Below are 6,531 nucleotides of genomic sequence, written 5' to 3'. Positions count from 1 at the left end.
TGGACGAAGTGAGTTAGAACGGATTAAAAACTGGCTGTCTCAAAGGAAACAGAGCGTTGGAATAATTGGTTCCTTTACGTCTTGGAAGGAGGTAACTTGGAGTACTGCAAGGAAAGTTCTTGGCCCACAATTGTTTACTATTTACATTAATAACCTGGAGGAAAGAACACTGAGTAAGGTTTCCAAATTTGCTGATGATATGCAAATATGAGGAAGGGCAGGTACTATGATTCTTCAGTATGATATAGTTAAATTGAGTGAGTGGACAAAAGACTGGCAAATGGAGTTTCATGTGTGGAAGTGTGAAGTTATACACTTTGGTAAGAGAAATCTAAAGGCAAATTATTATCTAACTGGAGAGAAACTGCAAGTGAGTGATTTACAGAGGGAATTAGGTATTCTAGTGCATGAATCACAAAAAGCTAGCAGGCAGGTCCAACATGTAGTTAAGAAGGCAAACTGTAATTTAGCCTTCATTGCAAAGGGATTGGAGTTTAAGAGTAAGGAGGTTTTCTTAAATAAATAGTGGGGCGGGCTTGAAGGGCTTGATGATCTACTCCTGCTCCTATTTTCTTGTGTTTTTGTGTGCTCTCAGGTTTAATTTGGCATTCTAATTATTGTTTGCAATCAATCCATTTTCAGTTGTATTAGTAAATTGCACTGGATTACCATGCTTCAACTCATCAGAGAATACTGGGCCAGAATTGGCATGGACATGTCAACAAGTTCACATGTAGCTTTTGGCATTGAAAAACACTATGATGCTGGAGGAACTCAGCAGGCCAGGCAGCATTTGTGGAGAAAAGCAGGCGGTCAAAGTTTCGGGTCAGGACCCTTCTTCAGGACCTCCTTATGCACTCTTGTACTGCATGATGATAAGACCTCCATTTATATGGTGACTTTCCCATCCCTTCAAGAATTGCTCAAATGACTATTGCCAATGAATTACTTTGGAAGTGTCCTTGCTGTAATGTAGGCAGCCAACTTGTGCACACATGCTTCCACTAAGGCTGATGACCACATAGGAAACCGGGGCTAACTTTTCTGCTCTGCTTTGAACTGATGCCATGGGACTTTTTAATGTCAATTTGAGGGAGCACAGAAGGTATAAGTTCAAAGTCTGTTCCAAAAGAGAACATTCCCACAGTGCGGCACTCCCTGTATATTGCATTGGAGAGTTGGCCTATATTTTGTGCTTAGGTTTAGAACATAGAACAGGACAGCAGAGGAACAGTCCCTTTGGCCACAGTGTCGGGCCAAACTAATTAAGTTAACGACACCTAAGCCATTCTGCCTGTACGTGATCCATGTTCCTCCATTCTCCGCATATTCAATGTGCCTATCTGAGAGTCTATGGCCACACTGGCCTGAAAACATCCGATCTTGGAAGCTAAGCAGGCTCAAGCCTGGTTAGTACTTGGGTGGGAGACTGCCTGGGAATACCAGGTGCTGTAGGCCTAGGGGCAGCATGGTAGTGTAGCGGTTAGCATAATGCTATTACAGCACCAGTGACCCAGGTTCAATTCCTGCTGCCGTCGGTAAGGAGCTTGTACATTCTTCTCGTGGGTTTCCTCTGGGTGCTCCGGTTTCCTCCCACATTCCAAAAAGACGTATGAGTTAGGAAGTTGTAGGCATGCTATGTTGGTGCCTGAAGAGTGGCAACACTTGTGGGCTGCCCCCAGCACATTCTCAGTAATGCAAAAAGACACATTTCACTGTGTGTTTCGATGTACATGTGACTAATAAATATCTTATCTTAAACGCCTCCATCATATTTGCCTCCACCACCGGCAATGGAAGCACATTCCAGGCACCCACCACTCTCTGTGTAAAAAATCCTGCCCCACACATCTCCTTTGAATTTCCCCCCTTTGCTGAAGTGAGACTTAAGACCACAGTCTTTTGAATTACTGATTGGTACTTAAGTGTTTTCTGAGGCACCATGTTGTGAGAAATTACGGTAATAACGTGACCCTGCTCTATAGCAGGAGTAGTTCCAGTCGGAACTATTAGATCATGGAAAATATCTTTACAATTCCATGTGTGTGTTCTTAGGAATTTCTGCTTTGTTGCTGGTACTCTAGTTTAGTGAATACATGAGCCGTTTATGTTCTTTACAGTAATCATCTTTAAAATCCTTTCTCCAATGGTTAGAAAGTGGGAACTCACTGGAAACAGTTTCAGTAAAGAAACTGTACACATTAATTCTCCATCATCCTGTCTTGTGACCTTCCAGCACTCATACTTAAGGCAAAACTATCGGCACTTACTTTCCATCAAAGCCACTGTATTGCACCTTGCTCCTCACAGTACAAATCCCCACTAAAATTAAGCAGAGGTCCTCCCAGCTTACGGCAGGGTTCCTGAATGGGTAACCTGAACAGTTCGCAAGTTGAAAATACAGCTGTGAACCGAGTTCCCCCACAGAGGAAGATGCCCGCAGTCCCACAGCAGTCGGCAAATCCACCCCATTGGTCTCCCAAGTGCTTTTTTATACATAAGGGCGGGACATACATCAGGCATTCATTTATTGGGGAGGACCCATAACGTGAATCTGGATCTGCTCTTACCTCTTACCTTTTGGACCGAGCAAGAACAGAGCTCCCTTGGTCCTTACCTCCACCTCATCAAGCTCCATATTAAATGGATCATCCTTGCATTTTCCACCAGCTCCAACAATATTCCATGCCCAGACACATATTCCCTTCCCTCTTCCACATTTCGAAGGGATTGCTCCCTTTGTGACTCCCTGGTCCATTCTTCCATCCCCTGTCATATGGCACTTTCCCATGCGGCCGTGGGGGTGCATCACTTGACCTTTCAACTCTTCCCTTCCCACTAGCCAGGCATCCAAACAGTCTTTCCAGGTGAAGCAGCGATTCACTTGCATTTCTTCCAATCTAGTGTACTGCATTTGGTGTTCACAATGCGGTCTCCTCTACACTGCGGAAACCTGCCCTCAGTCTGCAGGAGTGACCCTGAGTTTCTGGTTGCCTGCCACTTTAATTTGCCTTCCCACTCCCACTCTGACTTCACTGTCTGTCGTCTCCTGCACTGTTGCAATGAGGCTCAACACAAGCTCGAGGAACAGGGCCTTGCCTTTCGTCTGGGCATGTTACAGTCTGCAGGACTCAACAACAAATTCTCTAACTTTAGCTACCTCAGTTATTCTTTCTGTTTGTATCAGGATGGGCCATTTTTGCCTGATGAACCTCTATTCCTTTATCGTTTATATATTCTGTTCTGCTGGGCATGTTCCACCATGTACAACAGTAACAACACATTACACAAACAAAGGAGCTTAACAGCCCCTTAATGACTACAATTTTTCAATCAATCAGAGAAATTCTCATTGTTCCAAGTATTCCCCTCCCCTACCTCTCTGCTACCTAGACTAACTTATTTCTCTCTTTCTCAGTTTTGATGAAACATCTCAGAACTGAAATGAGGACTATTTCTCTTTCCACAGATGCTGCCTGACCTGCTGAGTTTTTCCAGCCTTTGCTACTTCGCTCATTGAGCTTATTGCATGCTACATACATATGTATATGTATACAGAAATCAGTGAAGCAGCATTGTACGGTGATAGTTCCTGCTGGTTTATATTACGGTCTTGTACTCAACTCCCATGTGGGACACAAGTGTACCCCAAACAAGTAAGACTTACAGGGTCAAATAGTCTGTTCCTGCGCTGAAATTTCTCTGTATAGAGGAAAAAGCAGGAACATCAATGTGAGTTAGATATTACAACTTAGATAAAACAAAGATATAAGTTCAGGGATGACATTGCAATATTAGACTACCTGGGAACATTCAAAGGTTACAGGAAATAGTCTCATTGATAATATTGCAGCTGTGCATATTTGCTCTATAATCTGCAATGTTATTTTGTTAGCTATTCATTAAAACTGTCAGTAATGCCACACTTGCCACTGAACCAGGGTTTGATCAGTGGATTTTCAATGAATTACACTGAAAAACACTGCTGTGCTTCTAAAAAAACTTGTTAGTCCTATAAAACATTTTCTACAGGCTTCCAAAACATTGAGAAGTGCTTGTGTGCATGTTAGTGCACGCGCGTGCATCCATGTGTGGGGTGGCAGGGAAAGGAGAGGTAGTGGGACTTTCAATGACTCGATGCTTTATCCTGGCTTTCTGTCAGGTTGTATTTGGCTGCCGTTTCTTAATAATATTTTCCCTCTGTTTTTCTTTCCTGGCTGTAAATAGCGATAAAGTTCCAGATACTCCACAGCAGGCCTGTCAGTGAGCTAACTGTAACGTAAGCTCAACATTCACACTATTTATGGGGCATCTGACTGAGGTAGCACCTGGAAAGAATATCACGCCAAAATTCCAGGCTAAAAATAAAAGTCCCATAGAATATATTCTCTGCTTTGCAGCTTAAACTGGTGCACTGTGGCATCTGAACAATATTATAAGCAGAAATTGAAGGGTAAACAGTTTAAATCAGGATATATAACTTGTTTAAAGAAATAAATTGCAGCCACCTCAATGTCTTTTTTGGATAAATGCACTACCCTTCGAGCAGCAGAACTTCCCAGCTACAATCTCTAGCCCTCCCATTTAATCCTTTCCCACTCAGCTCCCAGTTTTGTCCTGGTGATGCCAGAGACTGCAGATGCTGGAATCTGGAGCAACAAACCATCTGCTGGAGGAAGTTGGGAGTGGAGCAGCATCTGTGGGGGGAAAAGAAATGTTGATGGTTTGGGTCGAAACCACGCAGGGTTTTGGCTCAAAACGTTGACAATTCCTTTCCCCCCACAGATGCTGCTCCACCCGCCGAGTTCCTCCAGCAGATTGCTTGCTGCCCCAGTTTTACCCTATCTCTCCCCTCCATGAACCTGACAACAGCTGCTTCCCTTCGATATTCCTTCCCCACCACCCCCATCACAATCCACATGCTCCTCTAATGCGCCTCCCTTGATCCTGACCACAATGCATCTGTAACTTCAGAATCAGAATCAGAATCAGGTTTATTATCGCTGACATATGTTGTGAAATTTGTTGTTTTGCGGCAGCAGCACAGTGCAAGACATAAAGATTATGATAAGTTACAAAAATAAATAAATAGTGCAAAAGAGGAATAATGAGGCAGTGTTCATGGGTTCATGGACCATTCAGAAACCTGAAGGCGGAGGGGAAGAAGCTGTTCCTAAAACTTTGAGTGTGGGTCTTCAAGCTCCTGTGCCTCCTCCCCGATGTAATGTGAAGAGGACATGTCCCGAGTGATGAGGGTTCTTAGTGATGGATGCTGTCTTCTCGAGGCACCGCCTCTTGAAGATGTGCTCGATTGGGGGTGGGGGATGGGGAGTTGTGCCCACGATGGAGCTGGGAGCTGGCTGAGTCTACAACCCTCTGCAGCCTCTTTCAATCCTGCGCATTGGAGCCTCCATACCAGGCGGTGAAGCAACCAGTCAGAATGCTCTCCACCGTACATCTGTAGAAATTTGCAAGAGCCTTTGGTGACATACCAAATCTCCTCAAACTCCTAATGAAGTAGAGCCACTGGCGTGCCTTCTTCATGATTGCATCAATGTGTTGGGCCCAAGATGGATCCTCTGAGATGTTGATGCCCAGGAACTTGAAGCTACTCACCCTTTCCGCTGCTGACCCCTCAATGAAACCTGGTGTGTGTTCTCCTGACTTCCCCTTCCTGAAGACCACAAACAATTCCTTGGTCTTGCTGACACTGAGTGTGAAGTTGTTGTTGTGACACCACTCAACCAGCTGATCTATCTCACTCCTGTACGCTTCCTCATCGCCATCTGAGATTCTGCCAACAACAGTGGTGTCAATTGTACTTGAGCTGTGCCTAGCCACATAGTCATGAGTGTAGAGAGAGTAGAGCAGTGGGCTAAGCATGCACCCTTGAGGTGCACCTGTGTTGATTGTCAGCGAGGAGGAGATGTTACTACCGACCCGCACTGACTGTGGTCTCCCAATAAGGAAGTCGAGGGCCCAGTTGCAGAGGGAGGTACAGAGGCCCAGGTTTTGAAGCTTCATAACTTCCCTTAGGCCCTGGACCATGTTATAAATACCAGGCTTATTGTAGTCCTTGGTTGGAGCTGCCTGACCTTCATCCTGAACGCACCTCCATACTAACTCGAGGAGAGGGTGTACTGAGGTCAGTGTGGCATGGTCAGGCTGCTGTGGGGATGTTGGGTCTGGCCACACCCCTATCAGGGTTGTGTGGGGTCTGTAGGTGGGGAGCTAGATCAGTGGTCCCTTAGTCCGTACCTGTGGGGTAAATCGGGACAGGGAGTTCTTTTAAATTCATAAGGCCATAGGACCATAAGATATAGGAGCAGAATTAGGCCATTTGGCCATTGAGTCAGCTCTGCCATTCAATCATGGCTTATTTTTTTTCTCAACCCCATTCTCCTGCCTTCTCCCTGTAACCATTAACCCCCTGACCAATCAAGAACCTATCAATCTCTGCCTTAAAAACACCCAATGATTTGGCCTCCACAGCCCTTCACGACAATGTATTCCACAGATTTACCACCCTCT

The 6,531-nt window shown here is 45.0% G+C and overlaps 1 pseudogene; it reads left to right on the top strand.

Moving 5' to 3' along the window:
* The first annotated feature begins 1,349 nt into the window (after positions 1-1,349).
* Positions 1,350-1,458, top strand: LOC127567569 (uncharacterized; annotated as a pseudogene).
* Positions 1,459-6,531: the final 5,073 nt, after the last annotated feature.

Source organism: Pristis pectinata, chromosome 2 (assembly GCF_009764475.1).
Source record: "Pristis pectinata isolate sPriPec2 chromosome 2, sPriPec2.1.pri, whole genome shotgun sequence".
NCBI lineage: Eukaryota > Metazoa > Chordata > Chondrichthyes > Rhinopristiformes > Pristidae > Pristis > Pristis pectinata.
Note: the sequence above shows the minus strand (reverse complement) of the source record. Positions and strands in the feature narration are given on the sequence as shown.